This window comes from Petromyzon marinus, chromosome 24, assembly GCF_048934315.1.
Source record: "Petromyzon marinus isolate PM22_M1 ecotype Great Lakes invasive population chromosome 24, UKy_Petmar_22M1.pri1.0, whole genome shotgun sequence".
NCBI classification, from domain to species: Eukaryota; Metazoa; Chordata; class Hyperoartia; order Petromyzontiformes; family Petromyzontidae; genus Petromyzon; species Petromyzon marinus.
This window is the reverse complement of record NC_133690.1, coordinates 3,497,779-3,524,788: the sequence shown is the minus strand read 5'-3', so window position 1 is coordinate 3,524,788 and position 27,010 is coordinate 3,497,779. Positions and strand designations below refer to the sequence as shown.

General features: G+C 49.6%; 2 protein-coding genes across 2 annotated transcripts in view; one reads left to right on the top strand and one right to left on the bottom strand.

The window, feature by feature from the left end:
• Positions 1-16,540, bottom strand: part of LOC142928878 (uncharacterized) — a 131,845-nt gene extending 115,305 nt beyond the window's left edge. Inside the window, exon 1 of the mRNA XM_076069329.1 lies at positions 16,379-16,540. The gene's annotated coding sequence lies outside the window, so the exon portion shown is untranslated. The remainder of the gene's footprint in view (positions 1-16,378) is intronic.
• Positions 16,541-16,627: 87 nt separating this feature from the next.
• LOC142928877 (ecotropic viral integration site 5 protein homolog) overlaps positions 16,628-27,010 on the top strand; it is a 112,166-nt gene continuing 101,783 nt past the window's right edge. The window contains exon 1 of the mRNA XM_076069326.1: positions 16,628-16,880. The gene's annotated coding sequence lies outside the window, so the exon portion shown is untranslated. The remainder of the gene's footprint in view (positions 16,881-27,010) is intronic.

The following is a 27,010-nucleotide window of genomic DNA, read 5'->3' as shown; positions in this document are numbered from 1 at the left end:
GGATCTGGAGTCTCTGTACCTGAATCTGGAGTCTCTGTACCTGAGTCTGGAGTCTCTGTACCTGAATCTGGAGTCTCTGTACCTGAGTCTGGAGTCTCTGTACCTGAGTCTGGAGTCTCTGTACCTGAATCTGGAGTCTCTGTACCTGAGTCTGGAGTCTCTGTACCTGAATCTGGAGTCTCTGTACCTGAATCTGGAGTCTCTGTACCTGAATCTGGAGTCTCTGTACCTGAGTCTGGAGTCTCTGTACCTGAATCTGGAGTCTCTGTACCTGAATCTGGAGTCTCTGTACCTGAATCTGGAGTCTCTGTACCTGAGTCTGGAGTCTCTGTACCTGAATCTGGAGTCTCTGTACCTGAGTCTGGAGTCTCTGTACCTGAGTCTGGAGTCTCTGTACCTGAGTCTGGAGTCTCTGTACCTGAATCTGGAGTCTCTGTACCTGAATCTGGAGTCTCTGTTCCTGAGTCTGGAGTCTCTGTACCTGAGTCTTGAGTCTCTGTACCTGAGTCTTGAGTCTCTGTTCCTGAGTCTTGAGTCTCTCTACCTGAATCTGGAGTTTCTGTACCTGAGCCTGGAGTCTCTGTACCTGAATCTGGAGTCTCTGTACCTGAGTCTGGAGTCTCTGTACCTGAGTCTGGAGTCTCTGTACCTGAGTCTTGAGTCTCTGTACCTGAGTCTTGAGTCTCTGTTCCTGAGTCTTGAGTCTCTCTACCTGAATCTGGAGTCTCTGTACCTGAGCCTGGAGTCTCTGTACCTGAGTCTGGAGTCTCTGTACCTGAGTCTGGAGTCTCTGTACCTGAGTCTGGAGTCTCTGTACCTGAGTCTGGAGTCTCTGTACCTGAGTCTGGAGTCTCTGTACCTGAGTCTGGAGTCTCTGTACCTGAGTCTGGAGTCTCTGTACCTGAATCTGCAGTCTCTGTACCTGAATCTGGAGTCTCTGTTCCTGAGTCTGGAGTCTCTGTACCTGAGTCTTGAGTCTCTGTACCTGAGTTTTGAGTCTCTGTACCTGAGTTTTGAGTCTCTGTACCTGAATCTGGAGTCTCCGTACCTGAGCCTGAAGTCTCTGTACCTGAATCTGGAGTCTCTGTACCTGAGTCTGGAGTCTCTCTACCTGAGTCTGGAGTCTCTGTACCTGAGTCTTGATTCTCTGTACCTGAGTCTGGAGTCTCTGTACCTGAGTCTGGAGTCCCTGTACCTGAGTCTGGAGTCTCTGTACCTGGGTCTTGAGTCTCTGTACCTGAGTCTGGAGTCTCTGTACCTGAGTCTTGAGTCTCTGTACCTGAGCCTGGAGTCTCTGTACCTGAGTCTGGAGTCTCTGTACCTGGATCTGGAGTCTCTGTACCTGAATCTGGAGTCTCTGTACCTGAGTCTGGAGTCTCTGTACCTGAATCTGGAGTCTCTGTACCTGAGTCTGGAGTCTCTGTACCTGAATCTGGAGTCTCTGTGCCTGAGTCTGGAGTCTCTGTACCTGAATCTGGAGTCTCTGTACCTGAATCTGGAGTCTCTGTACCTGAGTCTTGAGTCTCTGTACCTGAATCTGGAGTCTCTGTACCTGAATCTGGAGTCTCTGTACCTGAGTCTGGAGTCTCTGTACCTGAGTCTGGAGTCTCTGTACCTGAGTCTGGAGTCTCTGTACCTGAGTCTGGAGTCTCTGTACCTGAGTCTGGAGTCTCTGTACCTGAATCTGGAGTCTCTGTACCTGAATCTGGAGTCTCTGTTCCTGAGTCTGGAGTCTCTGTACCTGAGTCTTGAGTCTCTGTACCTGAGTCTTGAGTCTCTGTTCCTGAGTCTTGAGTCTCTCTACCTGAATCTGGAGTCTCTGTACCTGAGCCTGGAGTCTCTGTACCTGAGTCTGGAGTCTCTGTACCTGAGTCTGGAGTCTCTGTACCTGAGTCTGGAGTCTCTGTACCTGAGTCTGGAGTCTCTGTACCTGAATCTGGAGTCTCTGTACCTGAGTCTGGAGTCTCTATACCTGGATCTGGAGTCTCTGTACCTGAATCTGGAGTCTCTGTACCTGAGTCTGGAGTCTCTGTACCTGAATCTGGAGTCTCTGTACCTGAGTCTGGAGTCTCTGTACCTGAGTCTGGAGTCTCTGTACCTGAATCTGGAGTCTCTGTACCTGAGTCTGGAGTCTCTGTACCTGAATCTGGAGTCTCTGTACCTGAATCTGGAGTCTCTGTACCTGAATCTGGAGTCTCTGTACCTGAGTCTGGAGTCTCTGTACCTGAGCCTGGAGTCTCTGTACCTGAATCTGGAGTCTCTGTACCTGAGTCTGGAGTCTCTGTACCTGAGTCTGGAGTCTCTGTACCTGAGTCTTGAGTCTCTGTACCTGAGTCTTGAGTCTCTGTTCCTGAGTCTTGAGTCTCTCTACCTGAATCTGGAGTCTCTGTACCTGAGCCTGGAGTCTCTGTACCTGAGTCTGGAGTCTCTGTACCTGAGTCTGGAGTCTCTGTACCTGAGTCTGGAGTCTCTGTACCTGAGTCTGGAGTCTCTGTACCTGAGTCTGGAGTCTCTGTACCTGAGTCTGGAGTCTCTGTACCTGAGTCTGGAGTCTCTGTACCTGAATCTGCAGTCTCTGTACCTGAATCTGGAGTCTCTGTTCCTGAGTCTGGAGTCTCTGTACCTGAGTCTTGAGTCTCTGTACCTGAGTTTTGAGTCTCTGTACCTGAGTTTTGAGTCTCTGTACCTGAATCTGGAGTCTCCGTACCTGAGCCTGAAGTCTCTGTACCTGAATCTGGAGTCTCTGTACCTGAGTCTGGAGTCTCTCTACCTGAGTCTGGAGTCTCTGTACCTGAGTCTTGATTCTCTGTACCTGAGTCTGGAGTCTCTGTACCTGAGTCTGGAGTCCCTGTACCTGAGTCTGGAGTCTCTGTACCTGGGTCTTGAGTCTCTGTACCTGAGTCTGGAGTCTCTGTACCTGAGTCTTGAGTCTCTGTACCTGAGCCTGGAGTCTCTGTACCTGAGTCTGGAGTCTCTGTACCTGGATCTGGAGTCTCTGTACCTGAATCTGGAGTCTCTGTACCTGAGTCTGGAGTCTCTGTACCTGAATCTGGAGTCTCTGTACCTGAGTCTGGAGTCTCTGTACCTGAATCTGGAGTCTCTGTGCCTGAGTCTGGAGTCTCTGTACCTGAATCTGGAGTCTCTGTACCTGAGTCTTGAGTCTCTGTACCTGAATCTGGAGTCTCTGTACCTGAATCTGGAGTCTCTGTACCTGAGTCTGGAGTCTCTGTACCTGAGTCTGGAGTCTCTGTACCTGAGTCTGGAGTCTCTGTACCTGAGTCTGGAGTCTCTGTACCTGAGTCTGGAGTCTCTGTACCTGAATCTGGAGTCTCTGTACCTGAATCTGGAGTCTCTGTTCCTGAGTCTGGAGTCTCTGTACCTGAGTCTTGAGTCTCTGTACCTGAGTCTTGAGTCTCTGTTCCTGAGTCTTGAGTCTCTCTACCTGAATCTGGAGTCTCTGTACCTGAGCCTGGAGTCTCTGTACCTGAGTCTGGAGTCTCTGTACCTGAGTCTGGAGTCTCTGTACCTGAGTCTGGAGTCTCTGTACCTGAATCTGGAGTCTCTGTACCTGAGTCTGGAGTCTCTATACCTGGATCTGGAGTCTCTGTACCTGAATCTGGAGTCTCTGTACCTGAGTCTGGAGTCTCTGTACCTGAATCTGGAGTCTCTGTACCTGAGTCTGGAGTCTCTGTACCTGAGTCTGGAGTCTCTGTACCTGAATCTGGAGTCTCTGTACCTGAATCTGGAGTCTCTGTACCTGAATCTGGAGTCTCTGTACCTGAGTCTGGAGTCTCTGTACCTGAATCTGGAGTCTCTGTACCTGAATCTGGAGTCTCTGTACCTGAATCTGGAGTCTCTGTACCTGAATCTGGAGTCTCTGTACCTGAGTCTGGAGTCTCTGTACCTGAATCTGGAGTCTCTGTACCTGAGTCTGGAGTCTCTGTACCTGAGTCTGGAGTCTCTGTACCTGAGTCTGGAGTCTCTGTACCTGAGTCTTGAGTCTCTGTACCTGAACCTGTAGTCTCTGTACCTGAGTCTGGAGTCTCTGTACCTGAGTCTGGAGTCTCTGTACCTGAGTCTTGATTCTCTGTACCTGAGTCTGGAGTCTCTGTACCTGAGTCTGGAGTCCCTGTACCTGAGTCTGGAGTCTCTGTACCTGGGTCTTGAGTCTCTGTACCTGAGTCTGGAGTCTCTGTACCTGAGTCTGGAGTCTCTGTACCTGAGTCTGGAGTCTCTGTACCTGAGTCTGGAGTCTCTGTACCTGAATCTGGAGTCTCTGTACCTGAGTCTGGAGTCTCTATACCTGGATCTGGAGTCTCTGTACCTGAATCTGGAGTCTCTGTACCTGAGTCTGGAGTCTCTGTACCTGAATCTGGAGTCTCTGTACCTGAGTCTGGAGTCTCTGTACCTGAGTCTGGAGTCTCTGTACCTGAATCTGGAGTCTCTGTACCTGAGTCTGGAGTCTCTGTACCTGAATCTGGAGTCTCTGTACCTGAATCTGGAGTCTCTGTACCTGAATCTGGAGTCTCTGTACCTGAGTCTGGAGTCTCTGTACCTGAATCTGGAGTCTCTGTACCTGAATCTGGAGTCTCTGTACCTGAATCTGGAGTCTCTGTACCTGAGTCTGGAGTCTCTGTACCTGAATCTGGAGTCTCTGTACCTGAGTCTGGAGTCTCTGTACCTGAGTCTGGAGTCTCTGTACCTGAGTCTGGAGTCTCTGTACCTGAATCTGGAGTCTCTGTACCTGAATCTGGAGTCTCTGTTCCTGAGTCTGGAGTCTCTGTACCTGAGTCTTGAGTCTCTGTACCTGAGTCTTGAGTCTCTGTTCCTGAGTCTTGAGTCTCTCTACCTGAATCTGGAGTTTCTGTACCTGAGCCTGGAGTCTCTGTACCTGAATCTGGAGTCTCTGTACCTGAGTCTGGAGTCTCTGTACCTGAGTCTGGAGTCTCTGTACCTGAGTCTTGAGTCTCTGTACCTGAGTCTTGAGTCTCTGTTCCTGAGTCTTGAGTCTCTCTACCTGAATCTGGAGTCTCTGTACCTGAGCCTGGAGTCTCTGTACCTGAGTCTGGAGTCTCTGTACCTGAGTCTGGAGTCTCTGTACCTGAGTCTGGAGTCTCTGTACCTGAGTCTGGAGTCTCTGTACCTGAGTCTGGAGTCTCTGTACCTGAGTCTGGAGTCTCTGTACCTGAGTCTGGAGTCTCTGTACCTGAATCTGCAGTCTCTGTACCTGAATCTGGAGTCTCTGTTCCTGAGTCTGGAGTCTCTGTACCTGAGTCTTGAGTCTCTGTACCTGAGTTTTGAGTCTCTGTACCTGAGTTTTGAGTCTCTGTACCTGAATCTGGAGTCTCCGTACCTGAGCCTGAAGTCTCTGTACCTGAATCTGGAGTCTCTGTACCTGAGTCTGGAGTCTCTCTACCTGAGTCTGGAGTCTCTGTACCTGAGTCTTGATTCTCTGTACCTGAGTCTGGAGTCTCTGTACCTGAGTCTGGAGTCCCTGTACCTGAGTCTGGAGTCTCTGTACCTGGGTCTTGAGTCTCTGTACCTGAGTCTGGAGTCTCTGTACCTGAGTCTTGAGTCTCTGTACCTGAGCCTGGAGTCTCTGTACCTGAGTCTGGAGTCTCTGTACCTGGATCTGGAGTCTCTGTACCTGAATCTGGAGTCTCTGTACCTGAGTCTGGAGTCTCTGTACCTGAATCTGGAGTCTCTGTACCTGAGTCTGGAGTCTCTGTACCTGAATCTGGAGTCTCTGTGCCTGAGTCTGGAGTCTCTGTACCTGAATCTGGAGTCTCTGTACCTGAGTCTTGAGTCTCTGTACCTGAATCTGGAGTCTCTGTACCTGAATCTGGAGTCTCTGTACCTGAGTCTGGAGTCTCTGTACCTGAGTCTGGAGTCTCTGTACCTGAGTCTGGAGTCTCTGTACCTGAGTCTGGAGTCTCTGTACCTGAGTCTGGAGTCTCTGTACCTGAATCTGGAGTCTCTGTACCTGAATCTGGAGTCTCTGTTCCTGAGTCTGGAGTCTCTGTACCTGAGTCTTGAGTCTCTGTACCTGAGTCTTGAGTCTCTGTTCCTGAGTCTTGAGTCTCTCTACCTGAATCTGGAGTCTCTGTACCTGAGCCTGGAGTCTCTGTACCTGAGTCTGGAGTCTCTGTACCTGAGTCTGGAGTCTCTGTACCTGAGTCTGGAGTCTCTGTACCTGAATCTGGAGTCTCTGTACCTGAGTCTGGAGTCTCTATACCTGGATCTGGAGTCTCTGTACCTGAATCTGGAGTCTCTGTACCTGAGTCTGGAGTCTCTGTACCTGAATCTGGAGTCTCTGTACCTGAGTCTGGAGTCTCTGTACCTGAGTCTGGAGTCTCTGTACCTGAATCTGGAGTCTCTGTACCTGAGTCTGGAGTCTCTGTACCTGAATCTGGAGTCTCTGTACCTGAATCTGGAGTCTCTGTACCTGAATCTGGAGTCTCTGTACCTGAGTCTGGAGTCTCTGTACCTGAATCTGGAGTCTCTGTACCTGAATCTGGAGTCTCTGTACCTGAGTCTGGAGTCTCTGTACCTGAATCTGGAGTCTCTGTACCTGAGTCTGGAGTCTCTGTACCTGAGTCTGGAGTCTCTGTACCTGAGTCTGGAGTCTCTGTACCTGAATCTGGAGTCTCTGTACCTGAATCTGGAGTCTCTGTTCCTGAGTCTGGAGTCTCTGTACCTGAGTCTTGAGTCTCTGTACCTGAGTCTTGAGTCTCTGTTCCTGAGTCTTGAGTCTCTCTACCTGAATCTGGAGTTTCTGTACCTGAGCCTGGAGTCTCTGTACCTGAATCTGGAGTCTCTGTACCTGAGTCTGGAGTCTCTGTACCTGAGTCTGGAGTCTCTGTACCTGAGTCTTGAGTCTCTGTACCTGAGTCTTGAGTCTCTGTTCCTGAGTCTTGAGTCTCTCTACCTGAATCTGGAGTCTCTGTACCTGAGCCTGGAGTCTCTGTACCTGAGTCTGGAGTCTCTGTACCTGAGTCTGGAGTCTCTGTACCTGAGTCTGGAGTCTCTGTACCTGAGTCTGGAGTCTCTGTACCTGAGTCTGGAGTCTCTGTACCTGAGTCTGGAGTCTCTGTACCTGAGTCTGGAGTCTCTGTACCTGAGTCTAGAGTCTCTGTACCTGAATCTGCAGTCTCTGTACCTGAATCTGGAGTCTCTGTTCCTGAGTCTGGAGTCTCTGTACCTGAGTCTTGAGTCTCTGTACCTGAGTCTTGAGTCTCTGTACCTGAGTCTTGAGTCTCTGTACCTGAATCTGGAGTCTCCGTACCTGAGCCTGAAGTCTCTGTACCTGAATCTGGAGTCTCTGTACCTGAGTCTGGAGTCTCTCTACCTGAGTCTGGAGTCTCTGTACCTGAGTCTTGATTCTCTGTACCTGAGTCTGGAGTCTCTGTACCTGAGTCTGGAGTCCCTGTACCTGAGCCTGGAGTCTCTGTACCTGGGTCTTGAGTCTCTGTACCTGAGTCTGGAGTCTCTGTACCTGAGTCTTGAGTCTCTGTACCTGAGCCTGGAGTCTCTGTACCTGAGTCTGGAGTCTCTGTACCTGGATCTGGAGTCTCTGTACCTGAATCTGGAGTCTCTGTACCTGAGTCTGGAGTCTCTGTACCTGAATCTGGAGTCTCTGTACCTGAGTCTGGAGTCTCTGTACCTGAATCTGGAGTCTCTGTACCTGAGTCTGGAGTCTCTGTACCTGAATCTGGAGTCTCTGTACCTGAGTCTTGAGTCTCTGTACCTGAATCTGGAGTCTCTGTACCTGAATCTGGAGTCTCTGTACCTGAGTCTGGAGTCTCTGTACCTGAGTCTGGAGTCTCTGTACCTGAGTCTGGAGTCTCTGTACCTGAGTCTGGAGTCTCTGTACCTGAGTCTGGAGTCTCTGTACCTGAATCTGGAGTCTCTGTACCTGAATCTGGAGTCTCTGTTCCTGAGTCTGGAGTCTCTGTACCTGAGTCTTGAGTCTCTGTACCTGAGTCTTGAGTCTCTGTTCTTGAGTCTTGAGTCTCTCTACCTGAATCTGGAGTCTCTGTACCTGAGCCTGGAGTCTCTGTACCTGAATCTGGAGTCTCTGTACCTGAGTCTGGAGTCTCTGTACCTGAGTCTGGAGTCCCTGTACCTGAGTCTGGAGTCTCTGTACCTGGGTCTTGAGTCTCTGTACCTGAGTCTGGAGTCTCTGTACCTGAGTCTTGAGTCTCTGTACCTGAGCCTGGAGTCTCTGTACCTGAGTCTGGAGTCTCTGTACCTGAGTCTGGAGTCTCTGTACCTGAGTCTGGAGTCTCTGTACCTGAGTCTGGAGTCTCTGTACCTGAGTCTTGAGTCTCTGTACCTGAGTCTTGAGTCTCTGTACCTGAATCTGGAGTCTCCGTACCTGAGCCTGAAGTCTCTGTACCTGAATCTGGAGTCTCTGTACCTGAGTCTGGAGTCTCTCTACCTGAGTCTGGAGTCTCTGTACCTGAGTCTTGATTCTCTGTACCTGAGTCTGGAGTCTCTGTACCTGAGTCTGGAGTCCCTGTACCTGAGTCTGGAGTCTCTGTACCTGGGTCTTGAGTCTCTGTACCTGAGTCTGGAGTCTCTGTACCTGAGTCTTGAGTCTCTGTACCTGAGCCTGGAGTCTCTGTACCTGAGTCTGGAGTCTCTGTACCTGGATCTGGAGTCTCTGTACCTGAATCTGGAGTCTCTGTACCTGAGTCTGGAGTCTCTGTACCTGAATCTGGAGTCTCTGTACCTGAGTCTGGAGTCTCTGTACCTGAATCTGGAGTCTCTGTACCTGAGTCTGGAGTCTCTGTACCTGAATCTGGAGTCTCTGTACCTGAATCTGGAGTCTCTGTACCTGAGTCTGGAGTCTCTGTACCTGAGTCTGGAGTCTCTGTACCTGAGTCTGGAGTCTCTGTACCTGAGTCTGGAGTCTCTGTACCTGAGTCTGGAGTCTCTGTACCTGAATCTGGAGTCTCTGTACCTGAATCTGGAGTCTCTGTTCCTGAGTCTGGAGTCTCTGTACCTGAGTCTTGAGTCTCTGTACCTGAGTCTTGAGTCTCTGTTCCTGAGTCTTGAGTCTCTCTACCTGAATCTGGAGTCTCTGTACCTGAGCCTGGAGTCTCTGTACCTGAATCTGGAGTCTCTGTACCTGAGTCTGGAGTCTCTGTACCTGAGTCTGGAGTCTCTGTACCTGAGTCTTGATTCTCTGTACCTGAGTCTGGAGTCTCTGTACCTGAGTCTGGAGTCCCTGTACCTGAGTCTGGAGTCTCTGTACCTGGGTCTTGAGTCTCTGTACCTGAGTCTGGAGTCTCTGTACCTGAGTCTTGAGTCTCTGTACCTGAGCCTGGAGTCTCTGTACCTGAGTCTGGAGTCTCTGTACCTGAGTCTGGAGTCTCTGTACCTGAGTCTGGAGTCTCTGTACCTGAGTCTGGAGTCTCTGTACCTGAGTCTGGAGTCTCTGTACCTGAGTCTGGAGTTTCTGTACCTGAGTCTGGAGTCTCTGTACCTGAGTCTGGAGTCTCTGTACCTGAGTCTGGAGTCTCTGTACCTGAGTCTGGAGTCTCTGTACCTGAATCTGGAGTCTCTGTACCTGAATCTGGAGTCTCTGTACCTGAGTCTGGAGTCTCTGTACCTGAATCTGGAGTCTCTGTACCTGAGTCTTGAGTCTCTGTACCTGAATCTGGAGTCTCTGTACCTGAATCTGGAGTCTCTGTACCTGAGTCTGGAGTCTCTGTACCTGAATCTGGAGTCTCTGTACCTGAGTCTGGAGTCTCTGTACCTGAATCTGGAATCTCTGTACCTGAATCTGGAGTCTCTGTTCCTGAGTCTGGAGTCTCTGTACCTGAGTCTTGAGTCTCTGTACCTGAGTCTTGAGTCTCTGTACCTGAGTCTTGAGTCTCTGTACCTGAATCTGGAGTCTCTGTACCTGAGCCTGGAGTCTCTGTACCTGAATCTGTAGTCTCTGTACCTGAATCTGGAGTCTCTGTACCTGAGTCTGGAGTCCCTGTACCTGAGTCTGGAGTCTCTGTACCTGGGTCTTGAGTCTCTGTACCTGAATCTGGAGTCTCTGTACCTGAGTCTGGAGTTTCTGTACCTGAGTCTTGATTCTCTGTACCTGAGTCTGGAGTCCCTGTACCTGAGTCTGGAGTCTCTGTACCTGGGTCTTGAGTCTCTGTACCTGAGTCTGGAGTCTCTGTACCTGAGTCTGGAGTCTCTGTACCTGAGTCTGGAGTCTCTGTACCTGAGTCTTGAGTCTCTGTACCTGAATCTGTAGTCTCTGTACCTGAGTCTGGAGTCTCTGTACCTGAGTCTGGAGTCTCTGTACCTGAGTCTTGATTCTCTGTACCTGAGTCTGGAGTCTCTGTACCTGAGTCTGGAGTCCCTGTACCTGAGTCTGGAGTCTCTGTACCTGGGTCTTGAGTCTCTGTACCTGAGTCTGGAGTCTCTGTACCTGAGTCTGGAGTCTCTGTACCTGAGTCTGGAGTCTCTGTACCTGAGTCTGGAGTCTCTGTACCTGAATCTGGAGTCTCTGTACCTGAGTCTGGAGTCTCTGTACCTGGATCTGGAGTCTCTGTACCTGAATCTGGAGTCTCTGTACCTGAGTCTGGAGTCTCTGTACCTGAATCTGGAGTCTCTGTACCTGAGTCTGGAGTCTCTGTACCTGAGTCTGGAGTCTCTGTACCTGAATCTGGAGTCTCTGTACCTGAATCTGTAGTCTCTGTACCTGAGTCTGGAGTCTCTGTACCTGAGTCTGGAGTCCCTGTACCTGAGTCTGGAGTCTCTGTACCTGGGTCTTGAGTCTCTGTACCTGAATCTGGAGTCTCTGTACCTGAGTCTGGAGTCTCTGTACCTGAGTCTTGATTCTCTGTACCTGAGTCTGGAGTCTCTGTACCTGAGTCTGGAGTCCCTGTACCTGAGTCTGGAGTCTCTGTACCTGGGTCTTGAGTCTCTGTACCTGAGTCTGGAGTCTCTGTACCTGAGTCTGGAGTCTCTGTACCTGAGTCTGGAGTCTCTGTACCTGAGTCTTGAGTCTCTGTACCTGAATCTGTAGTCTCTGTACCTGAGTCTGGAGTCTCTGTACCTGAGTCTGGAGTCTCTGTACCTGAGTCTTGATTCTCTGTACCTGAGTCTGGAGTCTCTGTACCTGAGTCTGGAGTCCCTGTACCTGAGTCTGGAGTCTCTGTACCTGGGTCTTGAGTCTCTGTACCTGAGTCTGGAGTCTCTGTACCTGAGTCTGGAGTCTCTGTACCTGAGTCTGGAGTCTCTGTACCTGAGTCTGGAGTCTCTGTACCTGAATCTGGAGTCTCTGTACCTGAGTCTGGAGTCTCTGTACCTGGATCTGGAGTCTCTGTACCTGAATCTGGAGTCTCTGTACCTGAGTCTGGAGTCTCTGTACCTGAATCTGGAGTCTCTGTACCTGAGTCTGGAGTCTCTGTACCTGAGTCTGGAGTCTCTGTACCTGAATCTGGAGTCTCTGTACCTGAGTCTGGAGTCTCTGTACCTGAATCTGGAGTCTCTGTACCTGAATCTGGAGTCTCTGTACCTGAGTCTGGAGTCTCTGTACCTGAATCTGGAGTCTCTGTACCTGAGTCTGGAGTCTCTGTACCTGAATCTGGAGTCTCTGTACCTGAGTCTGGAGTCTCTGTACCTGAATCTGGAGTCTCTGTACCTGAGTCTGGAGTCTCTGTACCTGAATCTGGAGTCTCTGTACCTGAGTCTTGAGTCTCTGTACCTGAATCTGGAGTCTCTGTACCTGAGTCTTGAGTCTCTGTACCTGAGTCTGGAGTCTCTGTACCTGAATCTGGAGTCTCTGTACCTGAGTCTGGAGTCTCTGTACCTGAATCTGGAGTCTCTGTACCTGAATCTGGAGTCTCTGTACCTGAGTCTGGAGTCTCTGTACCTGAATCTGGAGTCTCTGTACCTGAGTCTTGAGTCTCTGTACCTGAATCTGGAGTCTCTGTACCTGAGTCTTGAGTCTCTGTACCTGAGTCTGGAGTCTCTGTACCTGAATCTGGAGTCTCTGTACCTGAGTCTGGAGTCTCTGTACCTGAATCTGGAGTCTCTGTACCTGAATCTGGAGTCTCTGTACCTGAGTCTGGAGTCTCTGTACCTGAATCTGGAGTCTCTGTACCTGAGTCTGGAGTCTCTGTACCTGAATCTTGAGTCTCTGTACCTGAATCTGGAGTCTCTGTACCTGAGTCTTGAGTCTCTGTACCTGAGTCTTGAGTCTCTGTACCTGAGTCTTGAGTCTCTGTACCTGAGTCTGGAGTCCCTGTACCTGAGTCTGCAGTCTCTGTACCTGGGTCTTGAGTCTCTGTACCTGAGTCTGGAGTCTCTGTACCTGAGTCTTGAGTCTCTGTACCTGAGCCTGAAGTCTCTGTACCTGAGTCTGGAGTCTCTGTACCTGAATCTGGAGTCTCTGTACCTGAGTCTGGAGTCTCTGTACCTGAGTCTGGAGTCTCTGTACCTGAGTCTGGAGTCTCTGTACCTGGATCTGGAGTCTCTGTACCTGAATCTGGAGTCTCTGTACCTGAGTCTGGAGTCTCTGTACCTGAATCTGGAGTCTCTGTACCTGAGTCTGGAGTCTCTGTACCTGAGTCTGGAGTCTCTGTACCTGAATCTGGAGTCTCTGTACCTGAGTCTGGAGTCTCTGTACCTGAATCTGGAGTCTCTGTACCTGAATCTGGAGTCTCTGTACCTGAGTCTGGAGTCTCTGTACCTGAATCTGGAGTCTCTGTACCTGAGTCTGGAGTCTCTGTACCTGAATCTGGAGTCTCTGTACCTGAGTCTGGAGTCTCTGTACCTGAATCTGGAGTCTCTGTACCTGAGTCTGGAGTCTCTGTACCTGAATCTGGAGTCTCTGTACCTGAGTCTTGAGTCTCTGTACCTGAATCTGGAGTCTCTGTACCTGAGTCTTGAGTCTCTGTACCTGAGTCTGGAGTCTCTGTACCTGAATCTGGAGTCTCTGTACCTGAGTCTGGAGTCTCTGTACCTGAATCTGGAGTCTCTGTACCTGAATCTGGAGTCTCTGTACCTGAGTCTGGAGTCTCTGTACCTGAATCTGGAGTCTCTGTACCTGAATCTGGAGTCTCTGTACCTGAGTCTGGAGTCTCTGTACCTGAATCTGGAGTCTCTGTACCTGAGTCTGGAGTCTCTGTACCTGAATCTGGAGTCTCTGTACCTGAGTCTGGAGTCTCTGTACCTGAATCTGGAGTCTCTGTACCTGAGTCTGGAGTCTCTGTACCTGAATCTGGAGTCTCTGTACCTGAGTCTTGAGTCTCTGTACCTGAATCTGGAGTCTCTGTACCTGAGTCTTGAGTCTCTGTACCTGAGTCTGGAGTCTCTGTACCTGAATCTGGAGTCTCTGTACCTGAGTCTGGAGTCTCTGTACCTGAATCTGGAGTCTCTGTACCTGAATCTGGAGTCTCTGTACCTGAGTCTGGAGTCTCTGTACCTGAATCTGGAGTCTCTGTACCTGAGTCTTGAGTCTCTGTACCTGAATCTGGAGTCTCTGTACCTGAGTCTTGAGTCTCTGTACCTGAGTCTGGAGTCTCTGTACCTGAATCTGGAGTCTCTGTACCTGAGTCTGGAGTCTCTGTACCTGAATCTGGAGTCTCTGTACCTGAATCTGGAGTCTCTGTACCTGAGTCTGGAGTCTCTGTACCTGAATCTGGAGTCTCTGTACCTGAGTCTGGAGTCTCTGTACCTGAATCTTGAGTCTCTGTACCTGAATCTGGAGTCTCTGTACCTGAGTCTTGAGTCTCTGTACCTGAGTCTTGAGTCTCTGTACCTGAGTCTTGAGTCTCTGTACCTGAGTCTGGAGTCCCTGTACCTGAGTCTGCAGTCTCTGTACCTGGGTCTTGAGTCTCTGTACCTGAGTCTGGAGTCTCTGTACCTGAGTCTTGAGTCTCTGTACCTGAGCCTGAAGTCTCTGTACCTGAGTCTGGAGTCTCTGTACCTGAATCTGGAGTCTCTGTACCTGAGTCTGGAGTCTCTGTACCTGAATCTGGAGTCTCTGTACCTGAGTCTGGAGTCTCTGTACCTGAATCTGGAGTCTCTGTACCTGAGTCTGGAGTCTCTGTACCTGAATCTGGAGTCTCTGTACCTGAGTCTTGAGTCTCTGTACCTGAATCTGGAGTCTCTGTACCTGAGTCTTGAGTCTCTGTACCTGAGTCTGGAGTCTCTGTACCTGAATCTGGAGTCTCTGTACCTGAGTCTGGAGTCTCTGTACCTGAATCTGGAGTCTCTGTACCTGAATCTGGAGTCTCTGTACCTGAGTCTGGAGTCTCTGTACCTGAATCTGGAGTCTCTGTACCTGAGTCTTGAGTCTCTGTACCTGAATCTGGAGTCTCTGTACCTGAGTCTTGAGTCTCTGTACCTGAGTCTGGAGTCTCTGTACCTGAATCTGGAGTCTCTGTACCTGAGTCTGGAGTCTCTGTACCTGAATCTGGAGTCTCTGTACCTGAATCTGGAGTCTCTGTACCTGAGTCTGGAGTCTCTGTACCTGAATCTGGAGTCTCTGTACCTGAGTCTGGAGTCTCTGTACCTGAATCTTGAGTCTCTGTACCTGAATCTGGAGTCTCTGTACCTGAGTCTTGAGTCTCTGTACCTGAGTCTTGAGTCTCTGTACCTGAGTCTTGAGTCTCTGTACCTGAGTCTGGAGTCCCTGTACCTGAGTCTGCAGTCTCTGTACCTGGGTCTTGAGTCTCTGTACCTGAGTCTGGAGTCTCTGTACCTGAGTCTTGAGTCTCTGTACCTGAGCCTGAAGTCTCTGTACCTGAGTCTGGAGTCTCTGTACCTGAATCTGGAGTCTCTGTACCTGAGTCTGGAGTCTCTGTACCTGAGTCTGGAGTCTCTGTACCTGAGTCTGGAGTCTCTGTACCTGGATCTGGAGTCTCTGTACCTGAATCTGGAGTCTCTGTACCTGAGTCTGGAGTCTCTGTACCTGAATCTGGAGTCTCTGTACCTGAGTCTGGAGTCTCTGTACCTGAGTCTGGAGTCTCTGTACCTGAATCTGGAGTCTCTGTACCTGAGTCTGGAGTCTCTGTACCTGAATCTGGAGTCTCTGTACCTGAATCTGGAGTCTCTGTACCTGAGTCTGGAGTCTCTGTACCTGAATCTGGAGTCTCTGTACCTGAGTCTGGAGTCTCTGTACCTGAATCTGGAGTCTCTGTACCTGAGTCTGGAGTCTCTGTACCTGAATCTGGAGTCTCTGTACCTGAGTCTGGAGTCTCTGTACCTGAATCTGGAGTCTCTGTACCTGAATCTGGAGTCTCTGTACCTGAGTCTGGAGTCTCTGTACCTGAATCTGGAGTCTCTGTACCTGAGTCTGGAGTCTCTGTACCTGAATCTGGAGTCTCTGTACCTGAGTCTGGAGTCTCTGTACCTGAATCTGGAGTCTCTGTACCTGAGTCTTGAGTCTCTGTACCTGAATCTGGAGTCTCTGTACCTGAGTCTTGAGTCTCTGTACCTGAGTCTGGAGTCTCTGTACCTGAATCTGGAGTCTCTGTACCTGAGTCTGGAGTCTCTGTACCTGAATCTGGAGTCTCTGTACCTGAGTCTGGAGTCTCTGTACCTGAGTCTGGAGTCTCTGTACCTGAATCTGGAGTCTCTGTACCTGAGTCTGGAGTCTCTGTACCTGAATCTGGAGTCTCTGTACCTGAATCTGGAGTCTCTGTACCTGAGTCTGGAGTCTCTGTACCTGAATCTGGAGTCTCTGTACCTGAGTCTGGAGTCTCTGTACCTGAATCTTGAGTCTCTGTACCTGAATCTGGAGTCTCTGTACCTGAGTCTTGAGTCTCTGTACCTGAGTCTTGAGTCTCTGTACCTGAGTCTTGAGTCTCTGTACCTGAGTCTTGAGTCTCTGTACCTGAATCTGGAGTCTCTGTACCTGAGCCTGGAGTCTCTGTACCTGAATCTGGAGTCTCTGTACCTGAGTCTGGAGTCTCTGTACCTGAGTCTGGAGTCTCTGTACCTGAGTCTTGATTCTCTGTACCTGAGTCTGGAGTCTCTGTACCTGAGTCTGGAGTCCCTGTACCTGAGTCTGCAGTCTCTGTACCTGGGTCTTGAGTCTCTGTACCTGAGTCTGGAGTCTCTGTACCTGAGTCTTGAGTCTCTGTACCTGAGCCTGAAGTCTCTGTACCTGAGTCTGGAGTCTCTGTACCTGAATCTGGAGTCTCTGTACCTGAGTCTGGAGTCTCTGTACCTGAGTCTGGAGTCTCTGTACCTGAGTCTGGAGTCTCTGTACCTGAGTCTGGAGTCTCTGTACCTGAGTCTGGAGTTTCTGTACCTGAGTCTGGAGTCTCTGTACCTGAGTCTGGAGTCTCTGTACCTGAGTCTGGAGTCTCTGTACCTGAGTCTGGAGTCTCTGTACCTGAGTCTTGAGTCTCTGTACCTGAACCTGGAGCTGTTGAATCAGCGGCACGCCAACCACGCGGGGCCGGACACGTGACGCGCACGCCGCCCCGCGCCCGCGGGAAGCTCGAGCAGGGGGCAGCCGCCATCGTGGTCAGGGGCAGCAGTGCGCGTCGTGACGTCATCCACGCAGAGCGCGAACTCCGTGACGCCATCTGTCGTTGGCAGCGGTGGGGGGCGGTGGGGGGCGGTGGGGGGGGGGGTTGAGGGGGGGGGTGTTGCACGCCGATTGCCTCACCCAACATGGACTCCGCGTGTCCCCTCTCGTCGTGGCGGCGCTGGCGAGGCGGGCGGGCGTGGAGGCGGCCCAGCCCAGCCCGGGGAGGAGCCTCCGACTCGGGGCCCCCGTCAAGCAGAGACGGAGCCGCCACCGACAGCGACACCGCCGCACGGCATCGTCACTGGGCGAGCGGACCGCACAGAGGGGTCCGCTGGGACGAAGGAGCGACTCTCGCGCAGGCCGAGGCTGCCCCGGCGACAAGGTGAGGAGCCGTCAGGTGCCCTGCGCCAACAACAACAACAACACCGACAACAACAACACCGACAACAACAACAACACCGACAACAACACCGACACCGACAACAACACCGACACTGCATGCCCTACAAAGGGGCATTCGCTCAGCCCGGAGAGTCTCGCCAAGTCCTCCAGACTCCCTTGCCAGGAGTGGGGCCTTTGCCTAACCCAGCGATACTTCCAACACAAGCGCCGTGTGTGTGTGTAAGCGAGAACCGCGCAGTGCAAGGGGATCCTCCTCCTCATCATCATCAGAGTAACTTCCCCGTGGTCCGGGCGACACGGATCCACCAAGCCAATTGGCGGCCTCCTGGGTTCGTTTCGGGGAGCCGAACAGCGACAGCGGCTTCGCGTTAGCCACAGCACGGGGCCCCCAGTACGTCTCCTGTTGTATCATCGCCCCCGTCCGTCATTCTCGCCGCCGCCGTGGACACTTTGGCCTTGTTGTTATTGTTGTTGTTATTGTGGTTGTTGTTGTGGTTGTGGTTGCGAGACTACGGTCGGGACGTTGGGCCCTCTCCTCGGGTATCAATTTGTTTGCGGCCTTTGTTCGTGAAGCTCCCATCGGTGATTTATTTGTAACCCTCCCCGATGTTTCGCCACGGGTCATGAGAGGGCTCCTCTTAAGCGACCTGGGACGTTCTCTACGCAATAGGGTCGTGGTGGGCCGTGGTGAACCCTATTGGGTGATGCTGTATGCGCCGTTTATTTTTGTATGTCTTTTTGAGGTCATTAGCCGCTGTTGTGGTTATTTGTGCGACCTTTCGATGTTTCACCGTAGGTGTTCGTGGGCCACTGTTTGTACGACTTTCCAGGTCGTGGGGCCTTCATCATACACCAGGGGGGGCTGGTGGGGTGGTGGTAGAAGTGGTGGTGCACACCTGTGCTGCAGACACTCGGTGGCGTTGGTGGTTCACGCAGAGATGGAATCGCGTGTCTGTGTGTGCCACACGCATCTATCTGTGTAGGGCAGGTACTGTCCGCTGCTGGATGAAGGCCTCCCCCCCCCCACCACGCCGTGAGGGTCGTGCGGGTTGCTTGACCGTAACGTCACTGCCCTGATCAATGCAGGTTGGCGATGGTGCGGAGGGAGCACAGACGTCGGAGCAGTACAGTACAACGGTGGACGTTGCTGCGCCTTTGTCCTTTGCCGTCCACCACTTTAGCTGCCAACCCTCAAGCACCGTTCACGTTGAGCCCCTGCACAGATTCTGGCACATTTGCCGCTGGCTCGGTCGTAAGGAGCGAGGTGCACGCGGGAGTGCAGTACAACAAAGTATGCCCCCGTCTCGCGTGTCCGCGCCCTGTTTGTTCTCGCTGCCGTTTCCGGCCACGTGCAAGAAAAAAATAATTCGCGAAAAGGAATTGGGTCAAACATCCCAAGTATGACGCTTTTTTAAAAAGAAATATTTATTTATTTTAAAATCCCTTGCAAGTGTTTAAATAGACGTAAAGGTCTTTGGAATTTGCGCGTCGTTTAAAAGTGTTTTGTTTCACGGCACGTAATGACCAAAGCTTGATATGGTGACCCTGTGATGTACAGATGTACACGGCAGATGGTATCCGAAACGCACCACGGGGACGTCTGTGTACTGGGCGTGCGCTCGCTGGTAACTCGCGCAGACCCCGCAAAACTTCACTTTTGTTATTCATTAAATGTGCGACCAATGGGGGAATTTCCACTCGTGTTTCGGTGCCGTCAAGGGGCCATCCATTTAGTACTTTGGCAAAGATCCGTCAAAACTTGACCCCTCCTCCCCTCTCTGTACGCACGCGAACTTTTTACACCCCCCCCTCCACCTGCGCACGTACAGCCTGACGCACCCCCCCCCCCCCACATCCTATAGAACGGCCGATATTTAATCCACGCAGAAACGATCAAGGATCAATAATATTAACGTGTTTAAGCAAACAGATCACCGCCGGATTATCTAACTCATTTGAAGGCCAATGTAGACATTATTATCGAGGCTTCACACCCCCTCCCCCCCCCCCATTTCCTATGCGTACGTACATTGTCAGTAGATCCCCCATACGCAAGCGTGTGCATTTGGGTTAACCCCTCCCCTTCCATGCGTACGTACTAAATGGATGGCCCCTCACGGTGCCCGTTTGATTCGGGGAGACGCTCGCACCTGACCCTCGCACACGACCCTCGCACAGCGTGACGGTGCGTTTGGCCGGTGTGGCCGAGGGACGTTCTGCAGCACATTCCACTTGCACAGAGCTGGCACAAACCCACCGCACGACGGGAAACGACAAACAACGCGGCGCTAGCATGGCTCATCCCCAGCAGAGATTTAAACTGTTTACTCTTTTTATTTTACCAGGTAAGGCCCACTGAGCTATACAGCTCTTTTTCCAAACGTGACCTGGCTGTCACAAATGATAGCTCAACGACGTGGCTTATAGAAGCCAAATTCTCTTAAACGCATATTGACTCTAAATGTGGAGAGAAAAACCGGAGGACCCGGCGAAAAATCCAGGCAAACACCGGGAGAACACGCAAACTCCAGGGTTGGGATCGAACCTACGCCGCGCGAGTAAGAATAAGCGGTCGTACGGCTGCCTCGGCATAGCATCACGCAAAGCGGGATGCTGCTGGATGCTGCTGGATGCTTCTAGATGCTACCCACGTGCCTCAGTCTTTGTTCAGCCTGCATACGCATCTCTCATGTTATCGCGGACTGTGTTATATATTATTTAATTTTACGCGATTTTTCCAGAACGCGGTGTTTTTCAAGAGCGTAACTACCGCGTTATGGTACAGGATTGTACGAGCAACAGTTATTCACCCGTGCAGCATCGATACTATATCTGCACGGCACGAGGGTCGCCGGGGCTGTGTCAATGTCAGCTCAGCTGGTATCCTAGGTGCACATCTTGTGCTTTCAGACAAAATAAAACCGGGTTCTGAATTTCAGTCAGTAAATGTTTGAGTCTCGGCCATTTAGAATATGTGAAAAATATCTCCTGAAATACTGAACGGTTGTACATAGCGTTTTCATGGAGAGAATGAGACTCCAACTTGGCACTTGTACTGCACAGATTAATCAGCTGACCGAACTCAAGGCTCTTGTTGATGGCAGGAGGTCGCAGAGTCTTTATCCAAACGCTGTGATTGAACATAAGCAATGCACCCTGCTTTTGCAGGGAATGCCAAGCTTGAAAGCGTATTCAAATAAATATGGCATTGGTTTTGCTTGATAACGTTCTCAAGAAAAAACTAAAACCTTGGTCGTAGTCGGCTTGGGTTTCAACTTTATTCTGTGACATTTGCACTGAAATATCACGCTGGCTAGTGTCTGGGTCATTGCAGTGAAAAATATTGTGAGCAAGCATTAGGTCGTAGAGAAAATATTTTCAAGGAGGCATCACATTTTAGTTTTGAGTTAAAACTACTTTGAGAATGGAGTGGATTATGAAGATGTTTGAGCTTGCATGCCACTGTGATGTTTCAGTTTCGGCAGTTTTGTCAAATCTGTAAATGTCTAGAAAAAACTATAAATGACTAGAGAAAAACCCATCGTCATAACAGTATAATTGTGCAGGCCGGAAAACCATGACTTTCGAGTAACAACCCAGACACGTGTACAAAAGCACAAAGCCTCTCTGCGTGCATATGCAAAAAAATCACCACCACCAGTTCCTGAAAAAAGTGCATTGTGGTCCCCTTGTATTCGGTCACCATCAAAATAGATTTGAGCAAATGTAACAGACTGACAACAGCAGCAGCGATGTAGTGATAGATGGCTCTTCTGGACCAGTTTCATTCTAATTAAGGGTTCTTCAACACGGTATATTCACTTATGATCGCTGTTGCAATGACTTGTCTCTGGAAACCCATTTATGTGGAGTCCTCACTTTCACAGCATGGAAGGTGTCTTATCACTCCCTTACTGCTGCTGTGAGTTGCCCACGTTGGCTCACATTTATTTTCAATGTCACCGAAGACAATAGGGCCACAGTGTATTCCATAAAAAGCTGAATGGTTTTTGGAATACGCACAGAGGCTTGGTGCTTTTTATTCATTTGTGTGCTTGAAATTTCAGCTGTTCGGCACAGCATCACAGTAATTGCGTTGTTGGCTCGCAGTGAATGCATTGTATAAGAGACTCCGGGCATTCAAGAAAGATGTGACCCAGAGAGATATCTGGGTGCTATTTAATTTGACTAAAATCAAAACAATACAGCTCAGCAGCATCTACCCCCTTTAGTTCCCTTCTCAGAACTTTGCTTGTGACCACCGTTCTGCGTGGTGCCAATGTGGGTTTCAAAGTCCCCTTTGCCTGCTGCGCTCCACAGACTAATGCGAGGCGACTCGTGACATGAGGTGACTGCCGGCGTACACGGACGGGGCGATACAATGGCGCGCCAATTCGTCACAAATAACTTTCAGTTATGTATTCCTCATTAACGAAGCTTGAGGCAGCCCGTGGCTTGCAGCCTAGGCACAGACTAAATAACAGCTGCGTATGCGGTGTTGGGCCTCTCAATCGCCAGGTGTCTGTTGGTTGGCGCGAGGGAGACGGTCTAGCCTAGCGGACGGTTCTCTTGCGCCACTAATGAGCTACGGCAGCGTCTGGTTACAGTAAGTAAACAGGACCTCTTGGGATAATGGGGACCGATTTCCTATTTTGGGCGACAAGGGGTCACATTCGATCACTGCTGTTTTCCTTGCTTGTGGGAGCCATCTGTGGTAAATTGGAGTTTGCTTAGATTTTGGCCATTTGTTTTTAAGTGGTGATGGCCAGCGATTGACAGCACATGCTGTTTATCTCGCCGGCATTGGGAAGGAGACTAGAGGCAAGGATGTAATGCATAGAGCGATAAATATGAATGGGAAAGGGAAGAGAGAAAGAGGAGAGAGAATGGGGGGGGGGTGGGAGAGGAAATGGTTGGGTATGGAAAAATCGGAGCAAAGAGTGACGTGGAAGAGGCTACATTAGGGCCTCAACGCTGTTGTACAGAACAGCGTCTGTTTTCCCGGGGGGTGGCTAGGACAGGGCAGGGATTCAGAGTGGGGGAAGTTGGTCACACAGAAGTCACGTGATTTATGGGAGGCTTGAGCTGATGAACGTAAATAGATGTTTGACCTGCCATGTACATTTAGAGTTAAGTTTAATTCGGTGGCGCACAGCACAAACCCCCCCACAGCAACATCCAGTGTGCATGAAGGACATTGCATTGATTGTGTTCCGCAATAACACGGGGATGTGGGTCACAGGTTAGGTGACAGGGAGTTTGCGGTAGATAAGAGTGGCTTGCTGAGTAAACTTTCCAATGATAAGCAAACCGCTGGCTCTGATGCTACCGGGAAGGGGACACCACTGCAGTTTCGTTGAGTGGCTATAAACTTGTAAAGCCATTACAGGTTGTGAGAGTGACTGACTGCTTGCCTGTGTCAGAAGGGGTTGAGTGGTCGAGCAGCTAGTGTTCTCGCCACTACACAACTGGCCCCGCCAGAGGAACGTGGAATTGTATGCTGCGCTCATCTCGGTTTATGGCCCTTATCGAGTGGTATACAATTTCACGTTCCCGTTTCATCACGCAGGGGCCAATCACTCGAAAGTGCATCCACCGTTGTCGATGCGAGTGGAACGTTTCCACAGAGTGGTACAAATTTTTTTAATCAACTAGAGGAATGAGCGGACGGGCTTTTTCTTCCTCGACCAGGACTGCCACTCGTGATGTTAGGGGAGTGCTCCAAGAAGACTCGCTCACACTTGCTACATGCGACGCACACTGTACTCCTTTCTCTGGCTGTCATGGGCAGAGCGAGGTATTGATAGGGTCACATGAGTGCAAAGTTGGCGCACACACACTTAAGAAACTTCCATTTATAAATTGAGCACAGGATAAAAAGCAACTTGTCCCCAATAAATATTTTTTTTCTCAGCTATGGAAGGTCATTCAAATGCTTTACTTAGCTGTTAAGATTACAACTCTCATGATCGATTTTAATCGATTAATTGAGAGTATTGCTCATGCTGCAACAAATGATGAAACTAAACTCAACATTTTCCAGCGATTTGGGCAATGCCTCCCACTTACAGGAGTTCCTTCTCTGCTCCCCATCTCTTCCCCAACGTATCTATTGAATGTATTCATTATTTATTTCAACCAGCAAAAAGCCTGTGAGTTTCAAGACCTCCAATTTAGATGACGTTGAAACGGAGGAGTTCTGCGTATTTTCTCCCGCGGTGCATCGAATTGCTGGCCTCGAGACGGGGTGTGGTTTTTAGGAGGTGACAAGGGGCCCACCGGGCCACGCAATTCACCGCGGGTAGGGGTTTTCACGATTCGAATCCAGCAGCCGCCCTCCTCGGTCGTCACTCCGAGCATCGTAGTGTGTGCAGAATTGCTTTCCGTCCACTTCACAGCGGATGCTTAAAGATCCCCGTGGCGTCTTTCGCAGGGGGTGTAGACCATTTTTTGCCGGCGTTGTCCAAATTTGGAAAAAAGCCACCGCGAATCAATCAATCGGGATCGTACCATTCATCGGTCTCCAACTGCAATCGGAACATGTCCTGAACAAGAGTAATGAGACGCAATGTTGCCTTCCTGGGTAATAATAATGTACGTATGTATGTTGAACTTCTTTCACACCATACGTAGCCAGCCATGCAAATCGGAGGTGTGGAGGAAGGACAGCAAACTTAACGCAAAAAGCAGTTTTTAAGAAATTGGTTTTCAATTTAGATTTGAAAATGCATAGCTCCAGTGACGTCTTAATAAGCTCCAGTGGCTTTGTAATAGATAATAATGCGCTTTGCACAACGCTGCGATGGGAATAGGCCAGCGTTTATTTTGATAACGCTTCCCCGTGGGGATGTGGTGCTGTGTGCGATGCCCCTCTCTGAGTGATGTGGTGCGTGAGTCACTCCAGGCAGCACTCTGACTGTTAAAGATAAACACCGTACTTCCATCGTACTTCCATCATCTGATCTGCGGGGAACACCTTTGATGATTTAAAATATTTTAATTGTCAGAGACTACCCATAATTTCAGAAAGAATGAATTAATAAAACGTGCAATATCGCTCGTTTAACATCTATGGGTCTGGTTGCAACGTTGTCATAGGTGTTCAATTCGCAATCAATAAAGTTAGTATCACCTTGTGCAAAGTCATCCATGGAAGCCCGTCTCCTGCCATGTAATTTGGTGAATTTCCACCTTTGGCTCATGTCTGCCGATGCATTGTGTGAGCATCCCTGGCGTCTCCTTTCCCCACTGCCACGTGGATGCTTGGGAGTTTGGTCTCGAGAACATCCTTCCCCACCGACCGCGTGGCCTCCGTGCAAATGGGAACTGGCACGAGGTGCTCCCGATGTGCTTGGAGCGTCGACGCAGCCCAGATGGAAATCTGTGTTTTGATTCCTGGCAGTCCGTGACTAAACTGGTTTCTCAAGTGAAGTGTGTTTGTGGTCTCGGTTGGGTTGCTTTTTATAGCTCATCGTATTCCTCCAGCATCGATAATGATTCTGATTGCGACTCTTTTTGCGGAGGACACGAGAGGCCACATGATGGAGCGGCAGGGTGGCGCAGTTTTAACGCAGGGGTGAGGCTCGCTCGTGCCTCACAGCAAGAAGGGGGCCTTCATTCGATTCCCTTCTCGGGCGCCTTCCAACGTGGAGTTTGTATGTTCTGCCTTTCTTCTGCAAGGGTTTTCTCCGAGTTCTCTGGTTTCCTCCCATAGCTAAACAAAAACATTCAACACAAATTGCTATTGGCCAAATATCTCAATCACTTAAAAAAATCCTGAAAATTACTCACTTGGAATCACACATGGCAACATCACCTCCTGCTGCGAAAACTTGGTACACTTCTGAAAATTAGTCTTGAGACTTTGTGAGGCTTTTCCTGGATGAATGAGCACAACAATAATAAAATACACAATGTCACGTGTGCTGCTAAGTGCAAATAAGAAAACTGTTGAGGTGACCTTTAGATGCAGTTCTCTGATGTCAACTTCTACAGGCTCTTCTCTAAACGTGTGATATTATACTGCTCCCCTGCGAGTTTCATTTCATCTCTAACATAGCACGAGACGTGTAAAAAAACCGTCATTTATACGACAGTCGGTTATAGCTCTTGAGTGATTTCCTTCCTACAGCGTTGACCGGTGGCTTGTTTTTAAAGGAACGATCCAGGCGTGTATAATATTAATCTTCTTTTTCTTGGCTGACTTAGATGCAGAGAAACTTCACATTATAGTGGTTAAGCCAGATAACCATTATAGGAATGATGAGCTATCTTTGATCTTTGGCCTTTGACCTAGTTAAAAAAAAACATGCATGAATCGCTTGGCCATGCCCATCGCAATGAGTGGAGTGGACCCCCCCCCCCCCCGTGTGGACAAAGTGGGCATTTTCTCTTCTTTGGTTCTTTCGGTAAAGTCACGTAGAATGAGAATAAAATAATAAATTGATAAAATAAAATAACACAATAATATTCTCACGACGTTTCGGCCACAACACAAGCGGCCTTCATCAGGTGAAGGGAGCGAGACTGTCTGGTAGGACAGCGCTGGAGTGAGAGAGCCACGTTCAGATCACGGCTTTTAAGCTGTGTGAGAGGAACAAAGAGCCTTGACGAAGGAATTAGCATAAAATTTAGCATTGAAAAGGCTGAATGATTAGCTTGTGACTGGTCACAGAAATAGCTATGTTAAAAGTTAAAGCATACACATCCGCAGAGGCACCCATTGTTAAAAGGAATTAGCATAGAATTTAGCATTGAAATAGCTAAATTAAGGCATTCGCTTGTAACTGCTACAGAAATAGTTACGTTGAAGTCAGAGCATACACATTCACCGAGGCACTTAGTACAAATCAAAACAGGAGAATTTAGCATTGAAATAACTAGGCGAATTTAGCATTGAAATAACTGGGTGATTTGCTAGTGACTGGTCACAGAAATGACTACAAATCTGAGCTATTCACAGTACTATATAGTGAACCAATAAAAACTAAAATATAAATTACCTTCATGTTATCAATAAACTCTATATTCTCCAATCAGCTAAGCTACCAACCATAAGTCGTTATATATCACAATGCTATATGGCGAAAAAATGGGTGGATTCTTACCCTCAAATTTCCGTACCACGGATAGCTACGGGCCCCGTTCAGACGGACGAGTTCGTCCATGGTCGGAACAGAGGAGGGGGAGAGAGACAGCTGCGAAGCCCTAGTATACTCCATGTTGTAAACCATACCATTAACCGTGGTGTGAGAGGTATTAAGAGGCAATGCTGGCGAAAGAGCTGCGGTCTGAAGGTCATCGTAAAATTACAATTAATTAAGAACAGAAATGATTTAACACATCTTTCCAGTGGTTACTGAGCCTGAATCCATCTTCTCGGTTGAAATTGTCTCTGTGCTTGTATATGTGAATGGCCTCATGAACGAATCTCTCATGGTAGCCAGTTGGTTTGCAAAGAACCTCCGTCTTGGAGAAGTCAATGTCATGTGAGCCCACTGAATTGTAACAGTGATCTGCCACGGCAGAGGAGTTCGTCTTACCGTGTTTCAAGTCTGCTTTATGTTCGCGGATGCGATCCGAGATATGTCTTTTGGTTTCTCCAATGTAGCTACTACCACAGAGGCACTTTAGTTTGTAAACGCCCGGGTACTGTATGTCTGGAAGAGCATCTTTTACAGATGGAACTAAATCACGGATTTTGTGTACTGTGTTGAATCGGACCTGGATCTTGTGTTTATTCAGGATTTTGGAGATCTTTTTAGTGACCCCTGCAATGTAGGGTAAGGTGATGGTTTTGAGTGGCTCCACAAGAGGATCCTTCTTCATGACTGGAGTGATGGCTTTGCGGATTGTGTAGTCGGAGTAGCCATTAGCCCTGAGAGCCTGGTGTACGTGTTTGAGTTCACTGGTAATGTGTTCCTGGTCGGAAATGCATTGGGCTCTATGGTATAGAGTCTTGATGAGGCAGTTCTTCTGGGATGGATGGTGGTGGGAATCCGGTTTCAAGTAAGCATCTGTATGGGTAGCTTTCCTGTAGACAGAGTGGCTCATTGAACCATCATGTCTCCTTTTAATTAAGACATCCAGAAAGGGTAGTTTGCCATCTTT